Source organism: Festucalex cinctus, chromosome 16, assembly GCF_051991245.1.
Source record: "Festucalex cinctus isolate MCC-2025b chromosome 16, RoL_Fcin_1.0, whole genome shotgun sequence".
Lineage (NCBI taxonomy): Eukaryota > Metazoa > Chordata > Actinopteri > Syngnathiformes > Syngnathidae > Festucalex > Festucalex cinctus.
Genome location: NC_135426.1, coordinates 10,434,975 through 10,461,555, shown reverse-complemented (window position 1 = coordinate 10,461,555; position 26,581 = coordinate 10,434,975). Strand labels below are relative to the sequence as shown.

Genomic DNA, 26,581 nt, shown 5'->3' with positions numbered 1-26,581 from the left:
GGCGGGGGGCAAGACATTATTGTTTGTGTCAGGCTCTGTGTGCGTGTACGCGTGCGTGTGTGCGTGTGTTGCTGCACACAATCAATGTCAGGCTGAGAGCATGTTTGCATATTTGTGTGTGTTTGTGTATGTGTGATTGTATGCGTGTGTATATAAACACTGGAGAGGGTCACCGAGGGTCTCAGGGGCCGCGTTTGCTTTCAATAAATGAATCCACTTAATTCATTAGGTACACCATTTTATGTGAATGATGTGAAAAAAAAAACCAAACAAAAAAAACCTAAGCATCTAATTAAGAAACATTATGACACCAAATCAACACACGCTGGTGTCCTTTAAGCTGCCTGATTGTGATCGCGTGCGTGCGTGTGCGTGCGTGTGTGACTCATGCCTATAGTAAATAATCAAATATGGCATCATTATGTAATGACTGCACAAGAGGACTCCTCCATAAAAGGCACTTGTGCGCTGTCCGGGGTCCTGAAAATGGTAAACAGGCTGCACGTCCACATACTTGAGCAATCAGCCAATCGGAGCAACCGCCTGACAGACAAGGCGGAGATGGCCCTTGTGCTGATGTTGGGTATAAATAGATAAATAAATAAATAAATAAATAAATAAATAAATAAATAAAATTATTTGCTTATGCAAGTAAAATAATTTTAAAAATTAAACAATAACAAAAGTATTTCAAATTTGTATTTAACATTTTTTTAAATACTGCAATCTACTACAATTAGTTATTTTGCAATAAATCGATTAACAGTTATTTAATGTAAATAAAATACTTTTTTTTACATTAGCTAACCGATTTTAGGAAAAACTAACAAATATTGCACAAAACTACAGTAAAAAAAATAATAAAAATCACAAAAATTATAAATTGTGACAGACTACATTCTCAAATACCTCCCAAGGTTGTGTCAAGGTCGGAAAATGAATTTTCATGGCATTTTGTGCTTGCTGTGATATGCTTGATATAAATTGTATTCCAGTTTAAATTTCACTTTTTTTTTTTCAACGTAGGAACTTTTTCGTCTTAAGAATTGTTGGAAAAAGATGAAAGGCGAGACTACAATCATGTGACCCCAGAGGGGTGGGGCCAAATTGCATGGCATGTGGTGTTTGCTATGATATGCTGTGATATCGCCACCATTCAAATGACTCCATTTTCATCTATAGGATGAAGAAGAAACGATTTAACGAGTTGTTTGGCGTGAGAATGCGTGTGAACATCCGGTGGCGGGCAAACGTCAAAAAGTGAGCGTGTGAAAGTGCTCTCCAGTTTACCACACATACCCAAAAAGCTCATTTGGGGATTTTCTCCTTTCCAGTAATCCCGTCATTCCCAATCTGACACCTGTCACCGTGCTGGCTCGCTCGCTCATGTGCGTGCGTGCGTGCGTGCGTGCCACCGCCTCCTACAATTTCCAACACTCACGACCTCGCGTGCGCGTGTGCGCGCGGCACATAGAGTCCTACCTGGCAGCAGTCTCGTCTTCCCAGGAGCGCTGGCTGGCTGACGGTCTTGTTCCCAATCCCAGGAATCGGTGGGGGTCGTGTCTTGGTGGGGGACGGGGGTGTCAAGTTGCGAAGCGCCGCTGTATGCAAATGAAAGCAAAATCAAAGAAATGAAAAGCACTCAGGAAACGACGACGACGACGACTCTCCCAATGGCACACTTGTGCATCCGGCCAGCGAGCGACTGCCTCGCTCGTCTTCCTCTCTCTCTCTTTCTCTCTCTCTGTCCGTGCCACTCGCTCCTCTCTTCCCGCCCACCTACTCAAGCCCCCCGCACAAGCTTACACACGCTGGCTCTCTTCCTCTACTGTCAGACGAAATGCACATATTCCCCCCCACTGCATCCCCACGCTGGCTATTTTCTGACATTTTCTCCCACCCACTCGCACCCTCTGCACTGTGAAAACAACAATCACTGTGTTTGTGTGTGTGAATATGATGCTGTGTAGAGCCCCCCGTCCCTCCGAACGCATCCATATCTCACGAAACCTCGTCAAGGGCATTCCCAGAGTATACAGGCGTCCCTTAAAGAATCTATGACCATATATGGCTTTAATGATGGAGACCCTGCAGGTGGTGATTATGTCCACTTTAGGTGCAGTCATGAATAGGTTCTATAATTAATACGGCTTTAAAACACTGTTATAGGGAATCTGAAAAGTCTACACACCCCTGTTGTGGTTTTTGTGATATAAAAAAGATCGGATGTTATAGGGCTTCACGATTTTTGATTGAAATTGTACTCAAGATTATTGCTCACAATTATTTATTATGTTAGGAAAAAAAAATGTTATTGCACTATATTTCAACATGTAAACAATATGTGAATTGTAGCCAACAATTGCTGATCCTTTTCGAGCCAATTTTCGTTCACTGGTTCTCAAAACTTGAAGCTACTGATGCAGGGTTCGCCTCCAAAAGTCAAGACATATTTTTAAAATTGATTTATGAGAATAAATGCCCTGTAATTGGTTGGCAACCAGTTCAGGGTGTACCCCGCCTACTGCCCGAAGCCAGCTGGGATAGGCTCCAGCACTCACGTGAACCTTGTGAGGAGTAAGCGGTACAGAAAAGTGGATGGATTTATAAGAATAAATTCTAATTGTGGGTCTCTACAATGTCTGTGTTGCCGGGCAGATTATCAGCATAGAAAATGGCAGCAGTGTCCATCGTGGGTAATTGAATGTGTCAGGTAGATGCGCGTCCGATACGGCGGAAGGGGGGGAAAAAAATGCACGAGCGGATCTGGGGAAGGTTTGCATATGTGCAGACATGTCAGGGTAAATAAAACTCAGCATAATATTGCTTAAGCAAATGTGGAAAACGCTCACAACTAATTGCAACGGGATCTAACTATCCCGTAAACAAAGCTAAGCTAAGCTACAGCCTGTAAGGAATTAATATCTATATTTATTTTTTTCAGATAAAAAGCGACAAAGATGTTAGAAGAAGTCAGTTTAGCGCGAGATAAACCAGTTTCCAATAGCTGCCAGTACTGATAAAAAAGGTTGAACAATGGTGAGTCTGTTGCCTTGTTTAGCGCTTTAACCAAGATAGCATTTAGCATTAACTAATGTAAGGCCCCCGTCGACGAAAAGAGTTCAGCGCATTATTTGGATAATTTTTTTGTATATTTGAATTTCAGCTAAATCGTAGCATCCCAGTTTTAACTTTGAAAATCTGATCACCTTTTAAAATCACATTGTTAAAAGAAAAGTGATCATGTTAGTTTTTTTGGTGCCATTTTGTTGTAAGTCTGCTCGATTGTGTACAGAATTGTGGTGCACTTATCGAACGATTGCAAAATGGCAGCGCGATTATCCATAATGGCGCCATGATTTCATGCACTAACGTCTACTTTCGGAAGCTGGCCAGCTTCACATCTCCTCCATCAGCGGACGAGCGGCGCTCAGGAGCGTCCGACGCCTCCACCGCGCTGACATTTACAGCTTTTTGTTGGACCGCCAGCGAGTGCCATTTTCCTTCGGCTTTTTTCTCCAAAGTCTTTCTTGTGTGGATGACAGGTTTCCTTTCACAAAGATTCAAATGCGCTCCCTCAGGTGTCTCATAGTAGTTAGCATTTATGCTTGTTGCTAAGCTACCAGCTAAATGGAACACAAAAACATTTAGGACCACCTCTAAGCAAGACTTCGCCAGCAAACTTTTAATCATACCTAATATGTATTTATTGTTTTGTAACAGGCCAACAAAATTACATCTAAATGAAGGTTGCGAAATGAGATGAGTCCACTGTCAGATTTAGCAGAAGAATTAGCATTGTGGAGAGAGTACACTGATTTTTAGTACATGTAGGGTGACCAGATATCCTGGATTGACCAGGACCGTGTCAGTTTTGAGCCTAAAAAAAATGGCATTTAGCATGAGCTAAAATAATAACACAATAGGATTCAATTCAGCACATGAAATCAGTCTTCCGCACAAACAACGATTGACTAGCGATTAAAATTGGTGAGAATGTATTGCATAGTTGATTTTCAGTGAAACTATAGCGTCCCGGTGTTTAATTGTGAAAAAGTAAATAGTAAAAGTAAATAACTACACTATGAAGTTAACTTTAACTAAAATTTATCAGCAACACTACTGGCTAACTTTGCTCAGAAACTGAAGTTAAAGGTGGGTTCAAGGATATTTTTGTGGCTGCATCATTGAATCCACCTTTAAGGGGTTAACTTTAACTCAGGTTCTTACAAAACACCTGCCACCACAAGAGTAAATTTACAACTGAAGCTCCTGTATCAAATCGTTCTATAAACTGAAAGGACTTTTCTAATTGAACTTCATTCTATCACTGATGCTAGCAGGCTAACTTAGCTCAGACAGAAATTGAAGCTGCTTGAGTGACATAACTTAAATGTACTATAAGGACTGAAGCTACAAGGCAACCTTTGTTCAAAAACTCATGTTTCTTCATGAACTTAACCTCAACTTGAATACTACTAAGCTGATGTCAGAAAATGAAGCTACTTTGCTATCTTTAACTTTGCTCAGAAACTCGAGCCTCAAGTTTACTATATAACCGAAGATACTTGGCTAACGGGTTTACTGTATGACAAAAACTACTTTTGTTTTACGCACAACTAAGCTACAAGACGAGCTGCTCAAAAACTGAAGCCACATGGCTAACATTACATGCGGTAGGTTTATTTGATGACTGAAGCTACCAGGCTAAAGTTGCTGACAGACATGTTGAAAAAAAAAGAAAGATGAAGCTCTTTGGCAGACTTTGCTTAGAAACGAAAGCCAGGCTTGGCTGTTACCATTTCTGGGAATGATTTGCTTTCGATCTCAAATCCTGGAACCCTCCACGGTATTTGGTCCCTTTCCGCAAGCTTCCAAGAGACGGGGACAGAAATAGGCGTGAAATGATTGACGGAAATATATTCTCCATTTGTTCCTTCAATTGCTGCCTCCCCCGCTTCCACCCTCTCTGACAGGAAGCCGCCGTTGCCGCCGCCAATGGTTGACAGGCTCGCCGCTGGATAAGTGGCTGTTGAAATATGGAAGTATTCAGAGGCGTCTTTTCAGTGGGCACAGGTGCGCCTTTTCAGCCAACACCCGCCGCCAGATTTCACACACCAACATGCACACGCCAACACCTGCTCGGGTCAGCAACATTCGCCAACGCCGATGATATCCCGCAGATGTTTGGCTTGCGTCTCAGGCCAAAAAGTTTCCTTTTTTTTTGATGGGAACCGAGCGCTTAGCCAATCCTTGCAACATCCGAAAATGTAGCGAGGCGAGCGCTGACGCCTCGGGAAGCCGAGTCTGTTCCCGGAGACTGGAGAGGTGGGGGATTAGGTCGGATTTGGGAAGCAAGTAATTACGAGTACCCCCGTGGTGGTTGCCGTAATTTAATTACCTCGGCGACCTTCGCCACTGCCCGGCAACAAAATTCAGCCAGGTGACCAGAATGTTTGCCTGTTATGGACGGGATGTGTATTTCTATTCACATCCATCCATCCATTTTCTTGACCGCTTATTCCTCACAAGTATCGCGGGGGGTGCTGGAGCCTATCTCAGCTGGCTTTGGCCAGTAGGCGGGGTACACCCTGAATTGGTCACCAGCCAACCGCAGGGCACACAGAGACGAACAACCATCCACACTCACAAGCACACCTAGGAAAAAATTCGGAGCACCCAATTAACCTGCCATGCATGTCTTTGGAATATGGGAGGAGACCGGAGTACCCGGAAAAGACCCATGCAGGCACGGGAGAACATGCAAACTCCACCCAGGAAGGCCGGAGCCTGGACTCGAACCCGAGTCCTCAGTACTGGGAAGCAACCGTGCTAACCAGTCACCCACCGTGCCGCTCTATTCACATTATGATTGATATTTCAAATCCAATTTTGCCTTACGTAAAGTGCCCCCTTCTCAGGAAGAAACGTTTCTAATTGCTGATATGAATAGTATAAACTGTAAACTACCACCAAGTAAGATTCCAAAACACTTTAATTTCATTTCAACCTCGTTTTACAACATTCAAAATAAAAAGCTTCCAGATGATTTACGGTACGTTGTTGTCTTCCGATTGACACATTATGATACATTTGGAAAATATTGTTATTTGTCACTGTCTGATGTGTTTCAGCACTTCCCAGTTTTGATGGTAGCATTCCATCACACAGATATCGTTGTGTATCGCACATACTTTTGTAATCTAAATCCAAAGTAAAGACTGTAACGCGCGGTGGATGATCAGCCATGGCCGGCGCCGCTGGATAGCAAGTAAAAAAAATGGAGAGCAAAAAAAAAAGGGGGGGACTGGAAGGCCACAGGTTTATTTTATTAATTGGAAAAAGTAGCCACCACGTGTCACGATTAAGCGCGCAAGTCCACGGCATCAAATACACTGACGACAAAAATGGAAAAGTGCTGCATAGGCATAACAAAAACAAGGAGTTGCCACCTGGTGGCGCGGTGCCATACTGCAGATTGTTACCAGGCAACTATCATCCTAGGTTAAACTCTGCTATAACAACTTCCTCCCAGTCGATACAAAGTTGCTGATATCTTGAATGTCGTTTTCATACCAGTGGTGTATTAGTTGGGGGTGGGGCGGCCCCCTGGGGTCCACCTTAGTTGCAGATACTTTACTCGGCAGCATCACTGCTGGAGCCAGCAAATGTTGTCGGTAACCCCACTGTGCAAGTGTGTGTGTAGCAGATAAAAAAAAAAACACGGCAGCACAATTGCTTATTACGCAGAATTGACTGTGAACGGAGCGCATGTTCAGGAGTCGGCCACGGTGGGTGGCGGGGGGGGGTGCGATGATGGATGTTCTCATTGTACATCAGGTGGGGAAAGCGCAGACACCCCTTGGCTTTCAGTTTTTGCTCCATCCCAATTTCCTTTTCACTTATAGACCTTCACACGTACTTCGGGTGGAAAAATTTCAAGCCATTTCTGATTGCAGTAAACAAATCCTTAAAAGGAAGACGATTGAGCTGAAATGGCTTCAATTATGCTTTTAGTGTTCTTCTCCAACGACGTAGTTTAAACGCATTTCATGTCAGTTCGATGAGTAAAATTGCTTCCAAGGGCGATTGAATGTCCGCCGTAATTGATATGTCAGCAGGTACGTTGATGTCATGGAAAATGAACAAAAATATAAACGCAGTAGTGTACACAAGTGTTCATCGAGTGGCCTTTTAATGGGGCAGTCTAAAGCGCACCTGCGTAATAATCACCTTGTCTAATTACATCTTAATAAAGGTTGCATCTCTCTGATAAAAAGCGATTTGATATGTATCTCGATACAAGGGTGTGATACGGCTAGATTTGAAAGTGGAACGATTCAGTTCGATTGTATGGAATCATGATTCGATACAGTAACGGCTCATTTTCAGATGGAATGATGCAATAAGATTCTTGTTGTCATTTTATAATGTGAATGAACTTCTCAGATTTCTGTAAATGTGACATTTCCTACAGATATTTTTCTCCAATAAAATATGTTTTGGTACATATCTTGATATAAATATATGAAGTGGAACAAATCAATTTGCAAAACAAATGATCCGATTCAAATCTTTTTTTTTTCTTTTTTTTTTGCATCCCTAATCTTAATATACATCTTGTACCTTTGAGTACACATCATGGAAAATGGGAGGGACTGGCAAAATATTTGTCCTTTCTATTGTTATTGATGGCGAGATGGATAGCGCGCTGTAGAACTGACGTCAGCTAACATGCTAGCTTTTACACTTTGCTAAATGACACAAAGACACACCCGAACATTTTAGACTGTATCTAATTTCAATCTTAAAACTATTTTTGACATATGTTCAATTTGTCCTCAACACAAACAGGTTTCACTGAATTTGATTTTTTAAAGGGAAAACACCAAACCAACGCACAACAAAATTTTATCGTATTTTTCAGTTATACCGTCGAGTCTGTGGTACTCAATCAGTGTCTGCCCCACCGGAAGTAGCCCGGCGCATCTTGTTTCCAAACATTATGAAATGGTCTTTAGCGACCAGGAAAACCGACCTGAATGTTGTCGACGCCCTGGATGACACCTGGCGGCTTTGATGCTATCAGCCTGGCAGAATGAGGCTGCCTCATACGACACTAATTACAAACCAGAGAGCCTCATCTCAGCCGCAGGGGAGGAGGGAAAGCCACACGGGGGTGGAGAGAAGTGGGCGGGGGGGCACGGAATCTGCAAGGAAAACGTTACATCATCGCTCTGAGGTCACCTTGCCAGAGCCCTCTCCATGTCCACGTACACTATGTGGCAGAAACTCCCTGAAAGCAACTGTTGTTCTACCCGAGACAGCAAATCACAAAGAAAAAAAACAAGAAAACGGGTCCCGACCCTGCAGTTGACAATCAGCGCCCTAATGGACACGGGTGCAGGAAATTGCGGGGAAAGGAAGTGGGCGTGCATGCCTCACCATTCGCCTTCTCCCGGCTTGGCCGCCGTGCCACTTTGGATCCATCAGGCCCAATAAGAGAGGAGAAATTGGACGCGTCTCTGCGGGTCCCCCGCTCGCCATCCCGGGCTGGAGCGCCGGCGCTGATCCCGAGCCAAATAGGCTTTAACGAGGCCCACATCACACAAGGCGCCTCGGGAAAGCGGCGCTGAACTCCGCCTGAACTGACACTGCCGCTGACATTCAGACCTTCAACGTACGCATGAGGAGGGAAAAGAAGGAAATTCACGCCGCTACGTGCTCGCATTCAGCCACAGCTTGAGATTTGTCACACAATGACCAATTTGTGTCGAAAGCTATTGTATGCATCAAGCCACAACAACCGCATCAAGTTCTGTATTTTTATTTTGTTTCTATTTGGATAGATCACGGATGTTCGACAACCACTTTTTTCTTCAGCCCAATACAAGTATGAACTATGAGTACTCAACTTGAGTAGTCACTACTGATACTGTATGTAGTAGCTACTTTTGATGCATACAATTTCCCCCCAAAAAACAATGACAGCTAACTTTAAATTTTCTCATTTCAAGTTCCTGTCACAAGCTGCGATATCTTGAAATAAGCCAGGCATCAGCCATCGCTCGCCCATCCCTGGCATAGATTAGCATGAGATTTTAAGTTCTGATGTATGTACATAAAATATGCAAAATAATTCATTATTTTAATATTGTGTTATTTGTGATTGATTGTCTTTTAATTATTTATCGAAACGTTTAATAAATGTAAAATGTTAATCTGTGGTTTATTGGCTATGTTTTTTTTTTAATTCTTTAAATATAATTAATAATATATGGAACAGGGTCCATTTTATGATTATTTGTTATTAGTATTAGTGATATAAAATGTGAAGATGTATGCAAAATAGTTAATTTTAATAAATATAACTATAATAAATACTAATATACATATACAATATACTTTTAAATTAAATTTAAAAAAAAATGGGTAAATTGCACGTAGAAGTGGTTTATTTCGCAAATAATTTTTTAAGGTATTTAAAGAGACAGTGTGTAGAATGTATTGCCATCAAGTGGTGAATTAATAATTAACGCATTTTAACGCATTTAAAAAAAAATTTTTTTTTATAATGATAGGTTGAGTAAATCCACCCATTTTACTGGGAATACACATAGCGAATGTTCTGCATCTTTTAAAGAATTTTGTGGGCGTATTTAAAAAAAAAAAAACATTTTAAAATTCTAACAATGGGCAACAATTCTATGCGGATTTTTGCCATTCACAGGCTGGTCCAGTTCCAGTCCCCCAGCAATAGTCGGGGTCCAATTTTGAATACAAAATATTTTTGACAAAATAATTTTCAAGCAAACTGTTGCAGCACAGACACCAAAACTAACATCGGGCCTCAGTCAACGACCAATCATGGCTCACCTAAGCTGAGCTGAGCCGTGATTGGTCAATACCCTGAGCAACTGTTATGTCATTTTCAGGCCACAGCAAGTGGCAAAATGGCTGCCCCTATAGGGCTCTGGGTGGGGGAGTGGAACCGTCAACTTGCCTACAGTGCCGGTTGGTGGGGTGAGTTCGCTTCCCCGCCTGGGAGACCACGTTTGGTTGTGTGCGTGTTTGGCAATGGCCGCCCCTAAGCTGGATCAAAAGCGGTGGATTTTGCTGCTTAATTCATATTCATAAAATGAAATATGAATCCGAGTACCGTGTTTAGACTAGTGGGACCGCATAGAACATACTTGTAAATAAAACATTTTTGGGTTGGCTACCTATTTCAGCGGAGTGCAATCGCAAATATGACGAGCTTGTCTGACTTTGCACGCATGGCGCCATTTAAAAAAAAATGCGCCGCTAAATATGCGTGCGGCACAATGAGAATTTGCCTTTCAGCAGCCATCTGCAGCGCTACTCCTTCTCTCCTTCCATTCCTGCTGCCTTTTCACATTTTCTCCTCTGAGCCTTCTGCTCATCACCTTGTGCCACTTTCCGCAAAAAAAATAAAAGGACGGTAGCAGGGGCCAGACCCTCGCAACCGTTCCCGCCTATCTCGAAATGTCATTCCTGGTGCCCAATTCCCGATACGGCGTCGCGAGCGTCCACAAGCGCCTTCACGCTCCGCGAGCTTTGCTTATGTAACGACACCGAGAAGAGGCAATCTTTGGATCAGGAGGGGGGGCACACTCCACAGGAGAGATATTACAGTGGTAATGTAGACGGAAATGGGGGTGCGCGGTGGAGCAGGATGACCTTGAAAATTTTAAGCTAGGCGGGAGAAGAGTTTATTTGTCAGGATGATTTTTGTCTTCTTTTGAAAATATGAAGTGCTTTCCGTGGTGCAAATCGCAACCCAGCCGAGGATCTCATTTATGAAAGCAGTCGCTATTGACAACGTAGCCATTTGCTCAATGTGCTTTTCTTAATATTCCTCTTAATATGTCAAAGGATTTTCGCTCATGTGCCTGCTTAAACTAACAACATGGCTGCCAATAGACAGGAGCTCATTTACAAATGCACCAGTGTTGATAACTTTTGGTAGCTAGATGAGATAAAAAAAATAATAATAACAATCTGATGAAGTCGTTCATCAGATTGGGAGAGGTTTCATTTTAAGATTATTTTACCCAGCCTCAATTTAATCTAATAATCAGTCTCCTCCTCCTTCCCTTCTCTAAAGTTTTTCCCCAGCAGCTAGCCGCTAATGCTAACTGTGCCTCTCGCCCCGTCGTCCCGCGGCACTGCGCATCTACGCAAACATCCTCGGCCTTATCGCGACGGCGCTCACAAATATCTCCGAGGCGGACCTTTTGTCGCGCACGCCGTGCCCCTGAGCAAACAAGATTACGCCGACCAACGCGGGCGGCCTTGTCGCCCCGCCGCTGCCGCAGTCGGAGTTCAGAGGCCAAGATGCGCTGCGGGAAGCTCCACTCCAAGCGATGGGGAAAAAAATGCAAATTGTAATGAAAATTATTAGGGATGCACGATAATGCTATTTTCAACCAATTCCGATAAACCAATAATTTAGAGACACCGATATTGATAAAGTAAGCCGGTAATTGTTTGCAATACAAATATCCTTTCGAGTCCTACTATAATGCTTAGCAAATACATTGAAACATTGTATAAACTTTGCACAATGTTTCAATGTATGTAAACCACCATGAATCTGAATTTTATTGGTATGAGCAACAACCACAACAGATGGACCAATGTGGCATGTCTATAATTATTGTTGGATTTCTTTATTATCTGGTTTATCTGTATGAAATCAAATTGCTGATAATCATCGGCAGATTTCTCGATGATCTGGTATTATCTGTTTGACATCAAATAGGTCGATAATAATAATTATCAGCCACCAATATTATCGTGTATCCCTAAAAGTTATCATTTATTTTATGAAATAATTGATTAATTATTTCCACTTAAATACATTATGTAGATATTTATTAAATGAGAATGAATGAATACACAATCACATATGTCACAAACATATTTCAACTAGGAGTGTCAAATTAATGTGTTAACTTTGATTTAATTTAAAGTTCCTTTAACGCCACCATTTTTTATTTATTTATTTTTTTAATGAGCGCCCCTTACTTGGAAAGCATGTACTGTAGGAATTCCAGCCGCAATGCAGCAGACACGTCAACGACAAAATTTAGCAATAACATATGTAATTCTAATGCTTCTATTTGTGGAGTCTGGGGTCAAGTTGCACAATGCAATTATGCTATCTAGTGGCAGAAAAATGAGCTCAACAAAAGTCAATATCCAACTCGTCCACCTCTTTAATTTTAAATTTAACTCAATTTCATGTATTTTTATGAAATTACTGTATCAATGACTAAAAGTTGAGTTGAGTTGAGTTAATTATTGTAATTCCGTCATACTATGTTGAGCAAAAAACAAAGAAAGCTGTTGGATGAAACTGTGCCATATAAATTCACAAGTATAATGGACCGTAAGGAGTTCCACAGGGTTCAATTCTGGGGCCTCTGCTGTTTTCATACTATCTACTGCCCCTGCAGACATTTTTATTTTTATTTTTTTATTTTTTTCCTCTGAATGTTAACTACTGTTTTTTATGCTTATGTGTTGTCTTTCCTTGTGTTAAGCACATTGAGTTGCCTTGTGTATGAAATGTGCTATACAAATAAACTTGCCTTGCCTTGCCTAAAAGAGTATGAACATTTAGAAAAATATCTTATTGTACATTTAGAACATGTATAAAATGTGCGATTAATCGTGAGTTAACTATTGAAGTCATGTGATTAATTATGCGCTTATCCGTCATGCTCATCTTTTAAAACAAATCTTAAATGTTGGCTGAAGGACAATCAGAAGTGCAACCATTAACTCTTTTTACATTCATTTGTCTTATTATGGTATTCTATTGTTTTATTGCAATGCTCTTATTTGTTTTATCTTGATTTTGTATTGCTATGTGATGTTTATTTTTATGTATTTATAGGGAACTACAGGTGTAAATTAGCAACTGCTGCTAGAATCTGGCATATTTACAACTTGTTTTGTTCATTAATGTGCATTGTCCCTTTCAAATAAAATGAAATGAAATTTTAATCGCCTGACACATCTAATGTTAACCATTTTTTTTCTGACCTGACCCATCTATCCATGTTAAAAATCAAACGTGGCCCCTGAGCTCAAGTGATGCCAATCCCAAAGCGGCATGTGTCCCTCCCACATGTCCAGGCTGATCCGTTGCCACACATGAATAAGAATCACGGCAGGCGTGAGGGGGGGTCGGATAAAGAATGGTGAAGAAAAGCGAGAAATGCAGATGGAAATGTGCTGGCTCCTCAAGCAAAATGGAGGCCACCCAGAAATGGTGGCAAAATGACCTGGGCTGTTTTTGGATTGGTCCACTCATTGCCTACTTCCTAATCCCTAGATGGGAACTCCTCGGAAAGGATCATAAAGCACCTTTAATTACGTCATTGTTGTCGCATAATTACAGCGCATCAACATAAGCCTGGAACAAATGCATAAATCCTAAAATCATGGTATTGTGTATTTTCCAAAATGAGCAAAATTTCTCAGACACTTTTGGTACGTTTGGGTCATCATCTCGCTCGAGCAGCAACCTCGTCTCTTACGCCGCGGTTGCGTAACGTCTTTCAGCGAGGGCAGGCAGGCGAGCCAAACTAGGCCAGCGGGGGGGCGGCGCGGGTTGCAAAGGAGGGGGGTCGTCTCCATGACGACATCATCCAAAGAGCCAAATGCACCTGTGTTAGATCAGACAGTATTTTTTTATTTTTTTTTATTTATTTATTTTTTTTTTTGCGAGGGCGTATTATGAGAAGTGCCAAGACGGGTATGTAACCTCTTGTTTGCGCTGTAAAAAGTGTTAGGGCAGCGTCTCAGAGTTCTGTAAAGGGTCACGGGAGGGAAGCGTGGCAATTTGGATGTGATGTTTAGAGGTCACGCCAAGGTCACAAAGTCGCGGCGGTCACCGAGCGCGCAGGAGACCCGTGCCGAGTAGCTGTTGGCCAAATGAGGCCTCATTGTCGGCCACAGAGAAGCTCTCAGATCAAAGTCGGCGCTCTGGAGAGTGCACGGGCGTTTCTTTGAGGGGCTCCTCCGCCATTTTCAAGCACTCGCAGCTCGCTTGGCACCTTTTCAGCCAGGAAGCCACACAAACGTTCAATCTAGCTTTGTTCCAAAAGATTCCAATTACAATCAAATGGTTAGTGATTTGAAAATTACGCTGGTTGTCGTTTGTTTGGACTGGTTGGGGAAAATCTACGAAAAATATCATTTTGCATAAAAATCTTGAAAATTGTGTAGTATATTACAGGCTGATATCAGATTTAGTATTGGAGCGTTTTTTATTATTATGAGTACAGATGTACAGTAAACCTAATAAAATGGCTAAGAACTAGTATTTAATTGTATAAAACAGGCAATTATTAGGGGTGCAACCAAAACTGATTTGACTCAAAAAATCGGTTTTGATTTGTTGAACTGAATCATTACAGTTCAGATATTGAGATAAGCATCGAATTGTCTTTTATGATGTACACCACTCAACTTTATTTTATAAAGTTTAAAAACAACAATCACTGAAGATATAAATCGGTTTGACATTCTTTGATTTTAATTCACTTAAATCAAACAACCCCCGCTGTTTTCTTAAGATGGAAGCCTGCAGGGGCAGTAGATAGTATGAAAACAGCAGAGGCCCCAGAATTGAACCCTGTGGAACTCCTTACGGTCCATTATACTTGTGAATTTATATGGCACAGTTTCATCCAACAGCTTTCTTTGTTTTTTGCTTATGCTTTCTTTGTTTTATGACGGAATTACAATAATTAACTCAACTCAACTCAAGTTTATTTATATAGCGCTTTCAAACAGCCTGAACTGTCACTTGTGCTTTACAGAACACAAAAAAACATAAAAAAAATACAATTAAAAAAACACACACGACGTACCATCGCAACAGCCACAAGTCGACTACTGAGCGCACCAAATCTGCAGCACAGATACGCCATCTAGAAGCTATTGAAAGCTCATATTGTAAAAAGTCATTGGGGTAAGAGTTCCGGTTAAATTTAGGGTTCAAACTAATCTTAATTGTGGGCATCAATTACTTCCAGATTTGTATAATTCAATTAAATTGCAGCCCTGAAAACATGAGTTGCAGGTTCAAAAAATGCATCAACCAAACACAAAGTCTTAGCCGACGTTGCAATGTAGTCGCAAGAGTTGCTCGTCTGGCGACGCAGCTCCGCGAGTTTATTCTCGGAAGGTGTGAGAAACTTGACGCACTTTGCCGAAATAACCGCGAGCTTTCAGTTGCCGCGGCAACCCGGGGCCGGCGTGACGCTTAACGGCTTGGAAGTCGCACGTCGGGCTGATGGCGCTTGCAACGCCGTCGTCATCGGTTGACTCTCGAAAGGCCCGCTTCTGTGCGGAGGTGTCGGGTTGGAAATTAAGAGAAAGGAAAGGGAGGGGCGACTGTGTTTTCAGGGGGGCCGCACAGGCAGAAGGTTGGCCGCCGTCGCAACACCGCAAACAGACAACGTGAATTACGCTCCCGTGTTCGGTTGGTTTCAAGCCAGCGCCGTATTAAACAAGCATCTGGGTGCTTTTGGCTCAGGATGTCCACCAGGGTAGCTTAATGTAATCGCAAGTCCCCTCTGACGCTATATCACAGGGACAACTGCAAACTGTAATGCAGAACTATGGTTTTTATCGTAATAGTGAACCCAAACAGGTTGTTTAATCAAAAACAGGGCCCGACTGATGTGGATTTTTTTTAGGCTCATACTTAGTCCAATATCTGGCATAATAAAATTCTGATAACCGATTAATTGGCTGATCATTTGAAGGGATACTTGACTAATTGAGCCATTTTAAGCAGTAAGAAGTTAATATTTTGTCTATAATTAATGTGATAACTTTTCATGAACAATAAATACCAATAAAAAACAATAAAAAAAATTCCACTTCCTGTAGACTGAAGTTGACATCACCTGTGTCGAGGAAGTAAGTAACGACCAATCATGGCTCAGTTTGCTGACCAAACACAGAAAACAGGCGAGTTATTACAATATTGTAAAAAATAAAAAATAAAAAAAATATAAAAAAGCTCATACTAAAAATGCTTTTGTACATAACAGCAATGCATATAAACCACCTACAACCTCTCATAACAATATTGAGGCACTTACTTGCTAATGCAAGCACACATGGATCGCTTCACAAGCAAATTAGGTTCCCCTTCATCTGACAATTAGCATAGATTTTAAACATAGAAGGCCAAAACATCCCTAATGAACATTAAATTGCATTAATAAAATAGCCACTAGAAGGTGCTAGAACTGCACAAATGGAAATCAATATGACTTTTTTTTTTTTTAGCAGATGTGTTCCTTTTAAATATCATGAACATGACGACGACGATATTGTGGCAGTTTTAATATCACAATATCAATCACGATATTGCCCTTATCGTTACATCCCTAATTCATTCTGGACAAAATATTTACTTTTTACTAAAAATAATAAATAGTTCATCTTTTTGAGAATTTTGATTAATTTGAGAAAAAATATGCACGTTTTTCTTTTTTTGTATGTGTGCGTGCGTTTGCGTGCGTGCGTGCGTTTGCGTGTGTGCGTTTGCGTGCGTGCGTTTGCGTGTGTGCGTTTGCGTGCGTTTGCGTGCGTTTGCGTGCGTGCGCGTGCGTGCGTGCGTGCGTGCAAATACGTATAAATTTATACTCATTCATTCACCTAAAACCTTATAAATATCCCATTACCCTTCGCCTTAACCAGGTACTTCAGAATCTTGCCAGAGTCGTGTGGTTTAAATGGTCAGGAGACCAGAGAAAAGGTCAGAAAAAAAAGAAATAAAGAGAAAAGAAAGGAAAATCAAAGTGAAATCCAGCACCGACCAAACACTTCCTGCCTTCCCCATGATTACAAAATCAAAGTCTTACGCCAACCCCGGAAGCCTCTAAATTCCAGCAAATTTGGCGAGATCTCAAGAGACCAGAGGAAAAACTAAAGAGAGGAAGGAGGGAAGGATCGATAAGGCAGAGAGAGATCCATAGAAGCCAGTACATCCAATCCATCAAAGTGAAGTCCAGCACCAACAAGACCCCTCCTACGTGGTTACAAAACCAGAGTCTTATGCCAACCCCAGAAACCTCATACTTCTAATAAATTAAGATCTCAAGTGACCAGAGGAAAAACTAAAGAGAGGAAGGAGGGAAGGATAGATAGAGCAAAGTGAGAACCACAGACACCAGCACCAACTGATTCAAGGGGCTGTGGGAGGGAGAGGCTACTTCTGTTGAGTTTCAGTAGATGCTGGTGCGACGGATCTGGCATGCATAAGGACCACCACCAAAGAAAGAAGCCGTCAACCGCGGTCGAGCAAAGCGAGCACCGCCCCCCCCGGAATCCCCAGGCCGCGGCAGCACCAAGGCCACCCCCAAGCCACCCGAGCGGACACCGGTCGGCGAGCCGACCCAGACGCCCGGAACACCCCCGCCCCAGCCCCGGCCCACACCCCCGAGCCCAAGGCCGCAGAACAAGGCCCAGCGGGCCCCCACAGCGCCCCACCGGTCCCCAGCCCCCATCCCCCCACGACCCCCCCGCACCCCACCCAAACCCGCCACCCACCACGACCCAGGCCCCACCACCCCCGACCCCCAAACCCCTGAACACACCCCGACCCCCAACACCCAACCCCCCACCCACCCATACCTCCACCCCCCCCCCCCAAACAAGCCGCCCCCCCCCCCCCCCCGATGGCCGCCAACCCCCCCCCCCCCCCCGCGAACCCGGCCCCCCGCGAACCCCCCCCCCCGGAAACCGGCACCGGGCAGCAGTGCAGAGAGGGAAGATGTGCCCACCCCACCTCCAGCCGCGCGAGAGTAATATGCACGTTTTTCAATGAAAAAAATTATTTTTATTTTAACAATATTAAAGTCTCATATTTATTTGTAGGGATTTAAACTTTTTTTGTTTGTTTTTAAAAGTATTTGTAAAGGGATACTTGACTAATTGAGCCATTATCAGCAGTAAAAAGTTAATATTTGGTCGATAATTGATGTGGTAACGTCATTATTTTTCATGTACAATTAGTACCTTTAAAAAGTAATTTTTCTACTTGCTGTCGACTGATGATGACATCACCTGTGCTGAGGAAGTAGGTAACGACCAATCATGGCTCAGTTTACTGACCAAACACAAGAAAACAGGTGAGCCATGATTGGCCTCAGCACAGGTGATGTCATCATAAGTCGACAGCAAGTAGAAAAATGACTTTTTAAAGGTATTAATTGTACATGAAAAATAGTGAAGTTAATCAAATTCATTCTGGACAAAATATTAACTTTTTACTGCTGAAAATGTCTCAATTAGTCAAGTATCCCTTTAAATGTCCCTTGACACAACAATAAACAAACTTTGTATTTGTTTAATTTCATAACAGCAAGAAAATTACAGATTTTTTTTGGCCCATTTTTTGGTGGGAGCAAGAAGGCTTGAACGTCATTATGTTTGTCTTTTGTTTGTACCGAGAAGTAACAAAAACAGTTGGAAAAATCAGCAAAAAAAATCTGCCGGACGATTATAATCGGTTTCTCTATATGGTGGGTTTTCTCCGATTGCGGTTGGGTCTGGAAACTATCCTCTACATTGTAGCACTGTTCAAGGTTGTGGTTCTGCTTTGTTGGTGAGTTGGCCCCACATCAATCAAACGTCTCTCCGGCAGCAGCCTCTCAACAAGTCTCAAGAACAAAAAGACAAAGCGAGCGCGTCTGTTTGCTGCCAGCCAGCTAAAACCAGGCTCCCGCCGGAGAGATTAAGCCCGCGCCCGCTCGCCCACCGGCACCCGCTTCGGGGCTCAGCTATGTTGGCCTCGCCGTCGTTTGCCTTGGGCGTCACAGGAATCTTTTTTTTTTTAAATGTTTATATAATGGAAATCATATTTTCGTGAACAAAAACAAATCTGAAATGTAATTTTAAGGCCAGATCCAAAAGAACCATTGAAGGTGTTGTACCAAGTGAGCTAACATGCTAGCCTGGCGTCGGGTGTCGTGCGGCGGCGGCAAGCAGGGGCGACCTTTCGTGTTTGTCATATCTCCTCCAGCTCAGGGCGACCGCAATGTGTCCGAGACACTTTGGCTCACAGAGGACACATCAGACAACCACGAGGGAGTCAGTCAGGGGTGGGGGGTGGTGGATGTTTAAGGAAGGGGGTGGGGGCGTCCCCGAGGACAAGCCTTGTCCTCTCCCACTGTGTCGCCGTCACGCCTTGATGCTTAGTGAACGGCGGAGGCGAGGGCGGCCTCCGGCACGACACACGGACCACCGACCAAGCACTGCCGTCCATGCTAAGGCGCAGAACTGACTGCTGATTCAAAAGTGGCGTTAAAAAACAATTAGGATTGAAATTTAACTGCAGTACAGTGAAACAGGAATAGAGGCAAAACGTGCTACTGTGTTTTTGTTGTTAGAATATTTCATTTCAACCAAGTAAAAAGAAAATACTAGAAAAAAAAAAACATCCCTCAAATGTTGTTTGGATTAATTTTAAAGGTGAGCCCCCAAAATGAGCTACATTCACCAGTGTACAAGTGAACCCCTTGCTTTTCAGGGATTAAAATCGAAGTCAACCCAAAAAAATGTACAATAATATATTCAATGTATCCCCACTAGTCTAAACACAACATTGTGATTAATATTGTTTCTGGAATATGAATTAAGCAGCAAAACACAACCGTTTTTATCCATCTCAGTTGACACCAAATGGCAAAATGGCCGCCCCCTATTCCACAAACACAATTTTAATTAGAATGTGTGACATGTTAAAACATTGCAGGATGACAAATTTATAATTGTAATATGAAGTCTTTAGGACAGAGACCTGACAAGGATAACATTCAAGCATGCCAGTCATTGGCAATCCAATATATGGATTCACAGCCAAAATAGATACAGATAGTCCCAACTCCCAAAAACTCGTTGCAGAACCACACAAACTGGCTTATACGACACACACCACATCTTTTAACATGCAGCCTCTGAGCACAGGTGCTTGTTTATCTGCAGAAGATGACACGAGCTGGTGCCATCATGTGGATTAGGAATGTAAAGCGCGTGAGAGTGACACGAGATGGGTTTGATTCATCGAACCGGGCAGGAAATGAAATAGCAGCGCTGCGAGATTAAAAGGGGGGCACGGGGAGACGCGGCGGCGGGCGGCGGCTTTCATTTCGAGACGCTGACCATGGGCCAAAAGAGCGAAGGACGCTCGTGACAGACACCCGTCTCTCGCTCAAGATTGTTTCCGTCAATGTGGAAGTTGCTTATTAGACTGCATGGATGTTTTCTAGACACAGTATCTACCTGTTCCCAGCCAGTTAATAAGTGGAAAACACAAGTAGCACAAAGGACTTGCACGCCAATGGCGCGAGGTTAAGCGTGATTAATACGCACGCTAATGGAAGAAGGTAGATACACGGCGGAGGAACAGACAACACGCACGTCACACATCAATCACAAATGACAACCGCGAGTGTGATCCCGACACGGCAGAAAGTTATCATTTGCGACGTAATTGGTCCAAGACAAACGTCAACGAGTACAGAATGGACCAAGATTTGGACCATGCACCATCCCTCGCTTGCCAACAGCTGGACAAGAGTCTAGCAAACAGACAGAAGCAAGACATTTCTATGCTATGTTCTATGTTTAGATTTCAAACTGATAACATTTCGTGCTCTACTAACACTCTGTTACGAATAAACCACGCTACCAACATAGCAGCCAAGGCTAACCTTGCTGTTCACAATGCTTATGACGCTAGCTTAGCATGCTAGCGCTGCTATTTTGTTCGAGCCAGTTATGTGTTCTTCATCCTTCCTTATCACGGTCCACGGTGACACACTTTCACAATCGTATTATGAATGTCGATGTTTGAGTGGTGCCTCTGCTCGCAAATGTGTTTGAGGAACTGAACTTGCTGTAATGAATGTGGAGTACAAGTCACAAAAAATGAAACAGGACAGTCAATTTGTGGTCGCCTCCAAACATAATCACAGCAGCCGTGTGACCCCGCAGTGTTGCGTGCTGAATATGACTTTGCAAATCAAGAGATCGCCATTTGTGAAGCAGAGCACTTTTTAAGTCGGTAAAAGTCAGCCAAATGGAAAAAGAACAGCGTCTGATTGACCGCCGAGGCCCTGCGATTCCAGTTTTGTGCGCCGCAGCCTCAGTGCTGAATATGACATTGCAAATTGGAGATAAGCGTAGCAGGTTACAGTTTCAAATCAGTAAAAGTCGGCGAAATGGAAAGAGAACACAGCAGGAATGACCACCGATTCGGCCGTGTTGCGTGCTGCATATTAGATTGCCCGCCTCCACGTCTCATTATGGGGAAGCAACAGGACAACGTCTGCATGTCCAATGAGCTTCCCGACTCTCAACGGGATGAACTCATTTGATGGATATTGCGCGACTCGCAGGAGGGAAACGTTTGGCAAATATAATCACAACACAATTGGACTTTTAGAATTGCTCTGACTTACACCGGCTATTGCATAACAGGGACACTTACGATTTGCTCACTCAGACGGGGTCCTTCCAGTAGCAGCTTCACGGTTGTGTTTGCTGAAAGAGACAAAGGAAAGCATTTCAAGATGAAGTCCATACAACAAGGACGATTGTAAATCACGAGCCCGGGTGATGAACTCATGTTTTAAATAACACTCGTTGGGCCTGAAGGCAGACGGGCTTCACTAATTAACACAATTAATTCTATCTAACGACCGCTAGCGGGGTAAGAAGACAGACTACGACTCCCAAGTTATCATCTGTGTCGCCGGGAGAGCAACATTGAGGATGCTTTCTGCGACAATTCAGTTTCTGATGGATGGGGTCGTCCTCGGATTCAACCTTCCATCAAGTTCGGTCAAATCAGGCCACAAAAGAGGTTTCCACTTTGAGCTTTGCTTGTTCAATCGGTCGGAAATAATTCTGTTTTAAATACAGGTTTCAACCTGTTAGGGCTTTTTTTAAATACATATATATATAAAATGAAATACCAACTTCTTCAGTAGTTCATACACCAGGTAGTCCAATGTCTTTAAACGAACGAACTCGTGGAGGATGGTCATTAAGCAAAAGCCGTCACAGCGGGGCTGTTCAAGAGCCTCCAATTAGCAGCAGCTGATAGTTAGTTGCGGACGGCAGGAGGCCGCCATGAAGCAACGGAGGGCGGCAATCGCGTGGGCTGGACCAACGCCAAATAGTCCGCAAACCACCGACATAAAATACGGCCGGCGAAGAATGGGACGAGAAAGTGAACACAAATTCTGTCTGTCCATTCTGTCGGTGTATGGGGGGATTCTACACAGGTTGAATCTCGCCAACTGGACTTGAATTTCGTCCAACTGCCTTAGTTACATTTTTGTGTATTCACATGAACAGGATGACTGAGGATCTACACGGAATTTTTGGGCGATTGGGGTCAGCGTTATCACTACTGTTTTGGGGAAAAGGGTTAGGATCAGTGCTATGGCGATTAGGGTAAGATTTAGAGTTAGCTTCGAGGTAATGGGAAATGGTTCTGGGTTTAGACTTAGGGTAAAGATAAGAGAGTTGAGTTAGGGTCGTCTTCAGGGTTTTGGGTTATGGTAAAGTTTAAGAGATTTGGGGTAAGGATTATGATCAGTGCTTGGAGGTTAGATTTGGGGGATTGGGTTCATGGGTTAGGGTTTGTGTTTAGCGGGAAAGGATTAGTGTTAGGGTTAGGGTTAGGTGGATAGGGTAAAGTTTGGGGTTGAAGTCAGGGATTAGTGATTGGGGTAAATGGCTCTGGGGTAAGATTAGTGGAAGAGAGTTGGGCTTAGGGTAGTTTTTGGCAGTTTGTGTTATTGGGAAGGATTAAGAGATCAGAGTTGGAGTAAGGAATTGGATGTTGCGGAATTTGGGGTTGGGCTAAAGTGGATCCTAAGTGTTAGGTGGATAGGGTAAAGTCTGGGGTTGAAGTCAGGCATTAGTAATTGGGGTAAATGCCTCTGGGGTAAGATTAGTGTAAGATAGTTGGGGTTAAGGTAGTTTGGGCAGTTTGGGTTATTGGGAAGGATTAAGATATCAGGGTTGGAGTAAGGGATTGGGTGTTGCTGAATTTGGGGTTGGGCTAAAGTAGAGTAAGGGATTGTGTGTTGCAGAGTTTCGGGTTGGGCTAAAGGACAGACGCAATCCTCTACCTAACTCTAGATTCTAGCTAACACTTAGCCTCTATCGAATAAAGGGTAATTGTTATGGTGTTAGAGTCCACATTTTTGTCATTTGTGGGTGGTTATGGGTGACTCCATAAATTAGCATTCGCAATACGCTAACAAAATTACGTGTATCACGTGTTTGGCTTGAACAGCACACAAGAAAATGAGGACTGTGTAATGACAGACACCAAGGACAATATGAGGTGTTGGCTCATCTAAGAGTGGAGATCTCAGCATCTGTTGATCAGGAAGGAGCGTACAGGAACAATGAGGGGCGCGTGTTGAACAGCAGGCACAATATCCGGCGTGGAGATATTACACCAGGGAGGGAGGAGCTTTCATCATGCCATCCTCTTTCTATTGTCTGCTTTTGTGTGTGCAACTTCCACGCTGCCTTCCAAGGAGACTGGCAGCCTCCGCAAACAGGCAGGAGGGAAGTGAGGCCCACTTGAACGCCGCTCAAAGACCCTGGCAGGAGGCCGCCGGCGGTGGCGGTGGCGAGGAACGGCTGCGCCAAACCTTTGCACAAGGGCGCTTTCATGTTTGCGCGACGTAATGAAGCCGCCATACGATGATGATAACCCGCCCCCTCCATCCGTCCTCATCTTGGTGTTTACACAGCAAACATTACCCGCGGCTCGTTCCCACATCCGGAGTGGGAGCGACAACAGAGTCCGACTAGGCCTTGACTTTCACCCATCAACTTTACTAGAGACGGTTCAGTCTGTTGACTTCTTCAAACAACATGAAAATGTGTCTAGTCAACCAACTTTTAATATTCACTTACTTCTAAGGTGACCATATTTTCAGGAAAAAAAAATGAAGCCGCTCAATGCTTGACCATTGAGTTTAAGTTCTTGACATAAGGTTGTAAAAAGTGTCCAGGCAAAAATGGACGTTTAGTCACCCTACTTACTTTATTACTGCGTTAGCACAGTGAAGCTACAGTATATGATCTACAAAATATGCTTGCGTTCCATTTGAAACCGAGCCCCCCGTGTACCTACTAATAAAGATCTGCTGTCTAAAAAACAATCATTCAGGCATCAGGCACGTTCCGACCTGCGCTAAGCAAGCTTTTGAATCCAATTACCGTAAAAGTGACGCCAATTAGAGCCAGACAAATGAGATAAAAACAGATGGTTGAGTCGCTTATGAGCAAAATGAAAGCGCTTGTACCAGCAACAGCCCGATGCCGACAGAAGTCCACGGAGGCCACATCCCACTGAAGCGCTAGTAAACACTTTTAAGCTGAGCCCACTGAAGATATTACAAAGTAGGTCATTGAAATGTGTCCTCTTACAACACGGTTTTTTCCCCACCCATCCGACGCTAAGCTAACACAAAGGCCTTCTTAGTATTCCGCCGTTCTCTCGTCGGGGTATTAGCGGCGAGGCGACATGAATAATTCTGCCCGTTGAGGCAGCAGGAATTATTCAATATTTTGCCTGCATTGTTTTTCTTTTTTTAGTCGGGGTGGTGGAGCCCGACATGCCACTCAATGTTTGTCTGTCTCGATGTGAAAACGCGTCGGGATTACTCGGCCCCCCAAAAAAAATAAAAAAATTACAAGTAACAGGCTGTGGCTTGTCCAATTATGCCGCCGTTGTCATTGCACTAAATTAGGTGACATTAAACAGCAAAAAAAAAAAAAAAAAGGTACTTGAGGCTATTTTGCGCAGTGAACATGCCAATATGTGCAATCAACACATGCAAATCAAAAAGCAAACATGTGACTGGAATATGAGAACTAGGCTGTGACATAAATATCCAGAATATCACACTGATAACACACTGATTGGGAAGATTTTGGATGGACTTCTTAATACTGCCATAGTGGACCAGTTTTTCACTTGTGTTTTTACTTGTGTTTTTATATGCAGCACATTTGTAAACACCTTCATATGTATAATTGCAAGTATGTATCTGAAAACAATCTTTTTTTTGTTTTTTGTTTTTTAGATGGAACCCAGGGGCAGCAGATACAATGAAAACAGCAAAGGGCCCAGAATTGAACCTTGTGGAACACCATACGTTCCGTTATACATGTGAATTCGTATTGCACATATTCGCCCAACCACTTTCACACAATTCCCTGCAGCACAAATAGGCCAAGCAATGTATTTTGTTTTTCAGGTAATGATAATCATAACTTCTGTATGTCGGCTCAAGATCTACCTTTAAAGAAAAAAAAAAAAAAAAAAAAATCACAAATACTCCTTTTTGCTCACGAAAAGATTTTTAAATTCAGTTTTAATTAATTTTAGAGCAAGTTGGTGTTTTTATTTCCTGAAAAATTTGTTTTAATTTAGTTTTTATTATTTTTATTATTTTTATTTATTTTTTTAATATGGCGTATTTGTCTTGTCGAGTTTCTTTTACAATTCATGCATTTTGCATTTGGTTTGACGGAACGACAATTTCATCTGATTTGATTTTTTTTTTTTTTTAAAGACTCAAGAAAATTGAAAAATTGCATTTTATTGCAGTGATTTTTTTTTCGAGGATGAAAAATGTGGTGCGTGGGGGATAATTTCATTTTTCTGTTTTTGGTATCAAGATCCATTTTGCTATCCAAAACTAATATGTAGCTTCAGTATGACCAAAGGACGAATTGATTGTTTTCGAAATGCATTTTTCTGGAATCAACAAAATAATACTGCTGGAGAGCGATGTCTTGTTTTGGTGGTCTGGAGTGCGGCCCTCCATGACCATCTGGGCCGAGTGGAACGCCCTTGAACGCGCCACTCCAATCAGACGGCGTAATGACATTCAGATGGTCTGGCGGCGAGATGATGACACTTTTGCCCTTGGAATGGCCGGCGCGTTTGCGTTTGAAAACTGACTCTCGCTTATGATTTCTATTTTTTTTATTTTTTTTTTGAGACACATGACTGCATCTTGAGCGGCGTGGCGAGGTAAGATGACTTTTGCATAAGCTGAGGGCCCCCACGGGTTATTGGAGGAGACAAGCATGACCACACCTCCTCCTCCACAAGAGAGGGTGACCCACTTTTACGCCTGGCATCCATCGAAGAGACGCTTTCATTTGAAACTCGCAGGTGTTGAGGAGAAATTGCACCAAGCAAACATGGAATGCAGTAAACACAGGTCTCCAAGTTGCCATCAGTGAATTGGTAACTGAGCCACATGCTGTTTCACCAAGACGTTATCCACACGCCGAAATGTGTTTTAGTGAATTTCATTGTGATTGTGCAATGCTCGGCTAGTGTCAGCAATTATGCGCATAATTGCCGATTACTATTCCAAAATTGACTTGTTAGCTGAAAAACTCACCTATTTGCGGTTTTGTGCACTTTCTGGAAGCACATAAGATGGCCCCAAAGTCCTAATAGAAAAGC

The 26,581-nt window shown here is 42.9% G+C and overlaps 1 protein-coding gene across 2 annotated transcripts in view; it reads right to left on the bottom strand.

Annotated features, from left to right (window-relative positions):
• The window catches only part of syt1a (synaptotagmin Ia), a 90,313-nt gene that overhangs the window by 41,652 nt on the left and 22,080 nt on the right, over window positions 1–26,581 (bottom strand). For both annotated transcript variants that reach the window (XM_077499704.1, XM_077499705.1), the window contains exons 2-3: window positions 21,551–21,603; window positions 1,483–1,601 (exon numbers count right to left, since the gene is read on the bottom strand). The gene's annotated coding sequence lies outside the window, so the exon portion shown is untranslated. The remainder of the gene's footprint in view (window positions 1–1,482; window positions 1,602–21,550; window positions 21,604–26,581) is intronic.